The sequence below is a fragment of the Onychostruthus taczanowskii genome, unplaced genomic scaffold (genome assembly GCF_017590055.1).
Source record: "Onychostruthus taczanowskii isolate IOZ18803 unplaced genomic scaffold, ASM1759005v1 scaffold59, whole genome shotgun sequence".
Classification (NCBI taxonomy): domain Eukaryota; kingdom Metazoa; phylum Chordata; class Aves; order Passeriformes; family Passeridae; genus Onychostruthus; species Onychostruthus taczanowskii.
In genome coordinates, this window is record NW_024503568.1 from 618,252 (window position 1) to 628,344 (window position 10,093).

Here is a 10,093-nt window from a genome sequence, read left to right on the forward strand (position 1 = left end):
TGGGCGGGGGGGAGGTGACAGGGTGACAAGGGCTTTTGGCTGAGGTGCTAAACTCATTCATGTAGTTGAACGCTAGCTCGGAGACGGCTTTTTTTTTTTTTTTTCCCTTCCTTTTTTTTCTTTTCTTCCTCGAGTTTATTGCAGAAAACTCTGTCCCGAGTCTTCTCCAAAGTACTTTCCTATATTTTTGTAAATTTATCTTTTCAGGGTAGCTCAGGTGTTCTCTTCACAGACTTGTGCGTGTGAAAGGCAGAAAGTGTGTTCCTGATAATTAAAATTGCTCCACAGTTAATGAACGCTGCTCCCGGGTTTAGTTTTAGAAAGCTTTTTTTTTTTCTTTCTTTTTTTTTTGTTATATCAAAATGTATAGCAGTTTATTAAATTCTTACAGCCCTTTTGGCACCCGGTTTGGGAAGGGCAAGCGGGAGGCACTGGCGACGGTTCCCGGGGCGCGGGGACACGGAACGACACGGCGACAGTGCAGCGGAATGGGCACAGCGGGCAAAGGTGTCCTCTCAAAGGGAAGGCGGCCGGCAAAGAAAAACCCCTTCGGCCTGCGAATATGGTGCTGAAGTTATGTCGCCGCCGGCTTCCCTGCCTCCCATTGCAAGGAGCAGGCGGTCGGATTTTTTACTACTCGAAGGAAGATGTTTTAACACTCAGAACTGCAGGGATTTTTCCCTTTGCACTGCTGTCCCTTCTTACACAGCTCTCTACATTTTTAACTCCTTAGTTGCCTTCTATCCTCTACTTTTCCGACGTTTAGGATTTTTCTTTTTGGTTTTGTTTTGTGGGGTTATTTTTGTTTGTTTGTTTGTTTGTCTGTGGTTTTTGTTTTTAGGTATTTTCATGCTCATACTCCAAGGTCAGACATGGATGCCTGGCAACAGGTGTGAAGATTTTCTTCCCCATTACAGCAATCAACCTGTTGTGAGGATGCTGCCTATCCTTGCAAATCTTGCCTATTGCAAAAACATTACCTCCAAACTTCACTCAACTGCCTTCTCAGAGCTGCCGAGTGAGTTCTGTGAACCTCTCTTTCCTCAGGGTAAAGGAGGCAAACCACATTTATTTCCCAGTAGTGATTTTTGGTTTCTCCAGACAAATAAATATAAAGTGGGACGGCTGAGCAGCGAAGGGTACTAAATTTGATGTAGAGTTTAGGTGGGCAGTGTAGAGTTTAGGTGGGCAGTGCAAACAGGCTGTCTGTCCCAAGGAGGAAATCCCTACCTGGTAATAGGCTGGTACCTGTAACTTCAGTAAGGGCCAGCACCACTCTCTGCTGTGTGTGTTTGCTTTGCTTTGTATAGTCCGACCATTACCACACTAAGAATGGGGTTTAATTTGCTTATCCATATACATATGAAAGGACAAAGCCAAACGAGAAAACACTTGCCAAACACAGTTTTCAATTGTGCTGAATGCAGCAGCACACTGCTAACTCTGTACAGCCATCTTCTGTGTTAGGACAAACACAGGTCTCACTTTTTAGAGGGGTGCAGAGCAGGACTCCTTCCCTCCAAAGCACTGGTGTCACTCGCACAAACAGTGACACAGCCCTGGCTCAGCAGCCAGGGAGTTTATCAGCCTCGTGCACCAAGCTCAAGATTTCCAACAGACTTCTGTTTTAGTGCCCACTTTGACACTGGATCACTTCTACTTTCAATTAAACTCAACAGCCTGTGGGAACAGCTGCAGACTAAATTTACATCCCATTTTGCCAAGAACAGAATATTTAGAAGAATGAATGAATGAATGAATGAATGAATGAATGAATTGAAAACACATGCGAGCAGCATATCTTTAATAAAAAAGAGCTTTCAAAACCCTGTGAATTCTGAAAGACTTGGATCCTGAAAAAATTTCTCTCATCAAGGACATCCTTAAAAATGTAACTGCAATATATTTGTTTTTAGTCTCCCTTTATGACACAGAAATACAAAAATTCAGTCTGACCTGAGTTTCTGCTCATAAATGAGAAAAGCTTAATTGATGTCAAAGTCATGCTGTGGATCTTGTTTCTGTTTTGGAGAGCTACTGAGTACTGAAACATGAGTTCAGTTACAAAACACGGTATGTAAGAGTTCATAATGTTTTATAGACATTAAATCACAAGTTGGCTAGCATTCATGTCAGGCCCTGCTAATTTTCACTTAGCACTTATGTCTGCTGTGGCAGACATACAGTTTTTCTGACTGTATGAGTCAGGAAAGAGAGATGATGGACTTTTAAGATGCTAAGTTTTCACATCTTTATCCTCTAGTCTATTGTGAGGTAAATATTCCAAGGTACATTGCATTCAGCATCACGGCATATCAGAGAGGGAGTGTAAAAAAATCTATTACATATACATTAAAGTTGAAATATAGATACACAGAACAAAAAATTTTCCTCCTCTTGATGCAGTATTTTTCAGTCTCAAATGTACAGCAGGCAATGATTTCCCGTTGGCAGTAATACTACACAAAATGATTGTGGACAATAGGAGAAGTCATATTGCCTTCTAGAGATAATACACATTTTGCAGGTTTAGACTACTTACTTTCAACATCTTTCAATCAAAACTTAATAAAAGATGAAAACCATGAAAAAACTCCCATGGTTAATGGTCTTAATTAACAAGTATTTTCGTCTGATAGGATTTATCTATTTTGTTTTGATTTTGTCATTTGTAGGCAGAAAGACATGCTTGTTTCATAACATAATTGCTGACCTGCTGTCAAAATGCTCATGGGAGAATTAACAGAAGTTTTAAAAGAGACCCAAAACCTCAAGAAAACATGCACATCATCACTTTTCTTGCAAAGGAGTGAGAGCGAGATTCAACAGCTAAAGATGAATGAAAAAATTTCAGCCTTTTGTAAAATAGTTGGTGAATTGTACTTACTGATTGTGGGCCAAACACAATCAATAAATACAATTATTTCATCTGCTGCAATAAATTTAAAATTACATGTGTGGATTTTTCCATTTGATGGCAGATGAAAATGCACTTCTGAAGTCAAGCTTAATACAATAAATTTCTGTTAAAATACTTTTTTATATTTTATGTTTCTGTGTTTCTTCAGGCACATAAGAGATCAGAAGGGAATACCTGCATCAACTAGATACACTTTTGGTGCATAACTTAGCCACATCTCCCCTGTTTGTAGAAGTCACCATGATTTCACTAAACCTGCTATTCTTCCCTTATGTTTTTTTGTCAGCTGTCATTTCTAGCCCAACTGCAATAACTTCTCTGATAAAATCTCTGTTTAGTCTGTGTTGGACAAATTTTCATTCTCATCAAACACTGTTTTACTGGGTGAAGACAGAGCTGAAGAGACAATAACACATCAGGCTGTGCCTTGATGATAATGTGCTTTAGGGCACAAGCACATGGGAGGAGGAAGGATCTTGGTTTTGGGTCAGTTCCAAGGCTGATCTTGCTGTGGTCTTCCCCTCATGGCATGGGTTTCTCTAGGTTGTTATTTCTGTTTTCTGAGGCATAATCTACATTTCCAGAGAGTACAGCACCAGCAGAGAAGGTAGGCAAAGATGTTTCCTTTCTAGGAAAAAAAAAAAAAAAAAAGGCAAGATGAAACCCAGTGAACAGAGCAGGAACAGGAAATAAAACTTGGACATTTGGCTGCTGCCAAACCCAGCAAGCACCTTACTGTACAGGTCCCTGCGTGCCCAGGTATGGATGTCCCTACATGCTTTCAGGCTCTGTATGGCCATTTTGATGTCTTATCCTGCTCACCCCTTATGAGCTCGACCCTGTTCACACGCCTTGAGGATTCTCTCTGCACACTACCAAGATTTAGCTCCCCACACGACTACAGGAAAGTGCTTCTAATGAGAAGAAGGTCACAGCAGTGTGCCTCCCTTTCCTGGGACTCACCAGTGGCCTGGGCCCCAGCAAGGCAAGACTTCCAAGTAGTCAGAGCAGAGGTGCCTAAGCTGAGAAGTGAGCAGAATTTCAATCATTTGTCCCATGGCACAATCTATCTGCTCAATGCACACTGACAAAACTTAACATTTGCTCCCTAGATCAAATGATGTGTGGTTTCTCTTGTATTCGTGCCAAAGAAGAAAGAGATCTATATCTCAACAGAGATGTGAATACTGATGAAAGCTGCTTCTGAAATGGGAGCAGTAACAAAAGCTGCCAGGCTGGTGAGATACTTTAACTAGTAAGAAGGTGTGAGGTTGGCCTTATCTTTAACTGGGATATAGGAACAAACTCCACTACTTAGCTGCTAATTTTCTTCATTTTTAATAAGCTAATTGCACCTCAAATCAGCCAACAGATACAAGAATTCCTGTGCAGAGAGGTACAGAGGCAGACTGGTGGTTTGATTGTATAATAATTGTTTCCATAAGAAATCACTTCAAATTACAGACAAATTTATTTCCACACATGCACACTGGAAAACAGTATTTAATGAACTCAGAATAACCTTTACATTTTTTGACTCATACAAGAATATGTCCCTAGAATGACTAGAGACTGCCTGTTTTCTTGAGGTTGCATTAATATTTGACAAGTACCTTTCCCATTATGTAAAGCTGGTCTGTGTAACTGAGGCTGTGGGATGGATTGTTCTAACAAGGGAAATTCAGAAGGGAATTGTAGTACACTTAAATCAGACTTTTGAACTAATTAATTAACAAAAGACCATTCACTTCAGAATCTGGTACAAATAGGCTTGCAAACTAAAGTCACTGAGTTGCAGATCACTTTTCTTAAGAGATACTGCCTTACAACTTGGTTTTGCATATGGAAAAATTCTGGAATACTTTTTGTTTGATAAACTTAAGTCAGTGGTTTCCCCCGACCATAAGGACCTTAGATTTCACTTTTATTTAATGGGAAGGCACCTCACATACTGCAAATCCTGCCACCAGGAGCAGGCTTGGGTAGCCTGTGGGAAGTTGGGGGTATAAAACCTCTATTGTGATGATATTCTGTATCACAGGACTAGAGCAGCTGTGGGAAGCTGTAAGTTTAGGATGGATTTAGGGCTGTTGAAAAGAAACTCTTTCCTACTGTGTAAGGAGCATCTCTGATACTTCTTCCAAGACTGGAAGACTATGCAGCAGCATGAAGTACACATTTATGTGGAAGAGAAGTGGAGATGTGCATACATTATGCTGCAGTCTGAATGAACTACTGCAATATCCAGGGTACTTTCAAAATTCAACAGGAAATGTATACATCTAAACTTATAAAATCTCCTGTCTGTGGAACTCTACCAAGACAGGGAGTTAGGACCCCCAGAATGAATCTGAACAGTCAGAGACTTGATTAAACCAGCAGGAGGAAGGGGTGCTGGTGGATGACCATGACTGCTCTCAGGAGGGCAGCTGGGCACAAAAACAGGCACTGCAGTTGTGCCTCCAGGCATAAAATGGCTCTTAGCTAAATATGTGACATGCTGAGGGAGGGAGAGAAGGCTCAGTCACACATGCGTGTTGCATAATCATCAAATATGCCTGTAATACAATTCTGTCAGAGGCAGCTTTCACTTCCACATGGTTGCCTTGGGAAGCCTTCCTTGCAACTATCAAATCTCAGCCAGTTTAGCTGAAAAAAATATCATGGAATGATGCCTTTTGACTGAAACGGATTGTTTCACACTGTGTTATGATGAAAATAAAATCTAAATTTAGCAAACTCTGTCTTCATAACTTACCAAGTTATGAACCTGGTAAATTTTATGAGAAGACAGGTTTGCTTTATTTGCAAAACCATTTTGACAAGGTTTTCACATTTTCACAGCACTTTCCACAAAAAAATACCAATTTTTTCTTCCTGAAAGTAAAACTGAAAAACAGATGCTGAAACAGCTAGCTAAAAAACATGAGTCTATAAGAATATATTGACTTTTTTCCTCCCCATATTTTTCATACAAAAAAGGTATTTTTACTAATTCCTAATTAGATTTATCGTTAGTATGGAAACTTCAGTGAGCATTGCAGGTCTTGTGCTCAGGTCAATACTTGTCCTGTCTACTGAAAGATAAATGGTATGTTTTCGTAGGATGATAGACTAGACTCTGGCAAAGCTCATGTGGAAGTAACACTATCACAGCAAGTGTCTACTTGAGTATTAGCAAAAAAACCAGAACACCTTCCCTATAGGCATACTCACAATCTGTTTCCTAAAGTACCCGAAACAAGTCAAAACAAGTGAGCAGGACAAGAGGGTGGAGGGCCCAGGTGAACAGCAATGTCTTCGTGCAGAGTACATGAGTGACTGTCCCAGCTGAAGTTTCACAGCTGTTGCATGATTTAAGATTTTGCAGATTTCAAACTACAAATCAGATATTTCCAGCTGGACCACCAAATTACTAAACTGCGTCACACAACAAAAATATTCAGTGTGATGCAAAGAGGCAGAAAAACCCTTCTGACATTCTCAGTTTGCACCCATAGAAGATAGCAAAGTGATGGATGAGCAGAACACCTGACACATAAGGCACCCTGAAGAGGACAATCAAGGTAATTGAAATTCAGAGAAAGATAACTTTCTTACAGTAAAAAAAACCCAAAAAACCAAAAAACCAAAAAAACACAAAAAAATCCAGTAGGATGAAATATTACTTTTTACTTACTGAAATATTATTATTATTATTGAAGTTTTGATGTAAAAAATACAAAGGGGAAATATTATAAGCTTATCTGTAACAAACACAATCTGTCTATTTGAAGACATGACTCACTATAGTCTTCCTTTTCCTCTATTCCATCCTCCCTCCCATTTTCCTCTTGAAAGAACAGTCTGATTTGCAGTTTGTTTTGTCACTCCAAATTTTTATAGGACAGTCTCCTGCCCAGAGTGTCTGGTGGGCTGCCCTACGCTCATCAGTGACTGCTCTCTTGCTGCTACCCTGGTTTGAGCAAGTTCACACAAAGAGAAAGCAATAGGTCTTCATCATCAAATGCAGAGAGCAGGGCACATATTGAGGGCAGTGTGGAAGATTAGGTACAGAAATGCATGCTGGAATATGGCAGGAAAGGATCTGTAAAGATAGTCCAAACAGTAGGAAATAAGTCATAGAAAACTGCAGTGATGTCTGCCTCCAATGTGTAAGGGCAGAGGACTTGAATTCGAATGTTGCAGACATCTAGTGTTGATTCACAGAACCATAGAATGGTTTGTGTTGCAAGGGACATGAAAGATCACCTAGTTCCAGCTCCCTGCCACTGTCAAGGGCCCATCTCACTAGACCAGGTGGCTCAAAGATATTTCCAACCTGGCCTTGAACACCTCCAGGGATGGGGCACCCAAAACATTCCAGGGTCTCACCGCCTTCATTTGAAATGAAGTTATTTTAAAAAACCCTGTCTTGTTCAAGATACACAGCTTGTGTGATTCCTCAGCTAGTAATTTAGTGATAGCACTAGAATCTGATGAAAAATCTAGTGATAGCACTAGAAGCTGGTGAAATCGGATTGAAGGATGATGCAGGGAAATGTAAGAAGTATTTAGTGAAGATCTACAGCTGGGAGCTGGGTAAAAAAGGTTGTAAGGACACTTCTCTCTAGTGAAAGAGGAGAATTTGGGTAGGGGTTACACCTGAAGTAATTGTATGGAAAACATAAATACAAAAAGGAAAGGGTCCTGTGATCCTTCAAATGTCATTGTGTATGAACTCAGCTGAAATTACTCCAGGCTGCAAAATTTTAACTGCGATGATAACTAGTTATTGGCATGAAAATGATTATTTTCTGGAATCATCAAAAAGATTACAGTAAAATTCTTGCTACTATTAACTCTTTAACTACTTTTATTTTTTTAAAGGAAATAAAATGTACTCCAGGCAGAAATTAGTTTAAAGGACTCCCTGGTACATAATTGGAAGGTAATCACAGCACTCCTCTACTATGAGTTTACTATCTCTGTAGCTCATCTATGTAGATAAGCTATCAGCTACAAAATTGCAAAATTATTTGACTGCCAGAGGCTGTAGGGAACTTTAATCCATATTTAACATTTCAAACTCTGTGAGAGCTAGAAGAGGCTGACTCTGAACTCACAGGTCTGTTTCAATGAGGCCCACCATCAGCTCATGCTGAGATATTTTTTGGATAATTAGGTATGAGTGGGTTATTAATTTATCTTAGATGTTTGCATAATAAATTTGGAATGTGTTCAATTTATTCCTTGATCATTTGAGGGAAATACAAAGTTTTTGAAAAATAAATTTTTGACCAGTTTTGCTGACTCGTTAGTTTAATTAATCAAAATATTTTTTAAAAAAAAAATCAAATGCTGACTTCTGCAAAACTTTATTTTAGTGTCAGTGAAGGATCATGTTTAGCCTTTTTTCAACCCTGATTCATGGCCCACTGAAATTTACAGGAGCCATTCATTAGCTATAATGAGCTTTGAAATGGGTCCCTTGTGAAACAGACTGCTCAGATGAGAACAGATGCAATCATATTTGGATTTTTAAACTGTACAGCTTGAATCTGAATTGTTTGCATTCAAGTCAAAGTGTGCTGACTTAGAAGAAGAGATAATTGTAACAGTTAAATGCATCTGCCTACTAACTTCTACTGATTGCTCTGCCATGAATTCCTCATCTAAACAGATGCATAAATGGAATTCTGCAAGAGTTTGCCCTGGCTGTGTTATATTCAATATTTTCATTAATGACCTAGATGGGAAGAAGAGCATGTTATTAAACTTCCAGAAAATGTCAAGTTGAGAAAGGCTGGATGCCGGAGGACAGGATTAGAATTCAAAATTACCTTGACTAACTGGATAAATTGTCTGAAAAAATAAGGCAATATTCAATAAGAACAAGTTCTAGGAACTAAACTCAGCAGGGAGTCACCAGTTGCAACAATGCCATGCTGTTGCAAAACATCCTCCTGACACACACTAGGCAGGAATTGAGATTACAAAGCATGGCAAATAATCCTTCTGCTCTGCTCAGCACTGCAAATGCCTCAGCCAGGGTATGCAACTTGGCTTTGGGCAAAAGACTTCATGAAGGGTGTGTGCCAGCTGGAAAATACCCAGCAGAAAATGACAATGAACAGCAAAGATTATTTAGGTTAGGTATCGGGGCAAAGCAGTCCTTTCAACAAGGAGAGTGAAGCAGAGGTTGCTGATGGTTAGGAATTGTCAGCACCGGATACCTATTTGTATCTGAGAAAGTTGAAGGTATGCTTTAGACACTCCACCTGCAAGTCTAAAAAGAGTTATGGTTCAGCACCATAACTTCTCAGCACCATAAATGTTCAGCAACATAAATGTTTTTAGGAGATAATTCTACCCTAAGCTCAGAAGTGGGCCATGTCTGGCATAGAACATTTAGAAGTGCCTTAGTTATCAATACTTATGTATTTCAGCTAAGATTATTCTACATTAAAAAGATACACAAATTATTTAAACATAACTTTTTAAAATATGTTTAGTACTTAAAGAAATCTGAAAATGCATTTCTAATTTCTTAACCCATGACTGAGTCATAACATTCCATGATTGTTAAAGGATTTACCACTCTCATTTCCTCCTCCATGTAACTTCAATAATTCTATGGGCCACAAAATAAATGCAAACCAAAAGCCCTACCATTTCCCAAATAATTGGAAATGATCTTTATTGAGCTGGGTTCACTGAAGGGTTTAGCATCACAAGAGATTGAAACTCAAGAACTATTTTTAAAATACAGCCTATTTTTCATGTGATTTATCCAGTTTTTCAAGGACACACATTTTATTAACACCTTTTTATATTTTGGTATATGCTTGGCAGCTGTGGAATTGTGTGCATCTCTAAGAGAGTAAGCAGTCTTCTATTATGGGTTGAGATTTCCTATTCTGGGCATTTAGATCTGCAGGACACTTCATCAGAACCAGTAAACAGATATTTCTTCCAGGAAATATGCAGAAGGAAACTCATAAGGAAACCACTAAATTTTAATGTTGTTATATGTTGAAAATTGACTGATAAAACCAGTAAAAAAATATTTTCCTTCCCAATTGTCCCTTAAAGAAGCTCAACATAGCCTTGAGGTTGTGCACCTACACTTACTTCATATTGCCACAATGTGTGCTAACCACTTTGTCAATTAACTTACAATTTATCTACAAA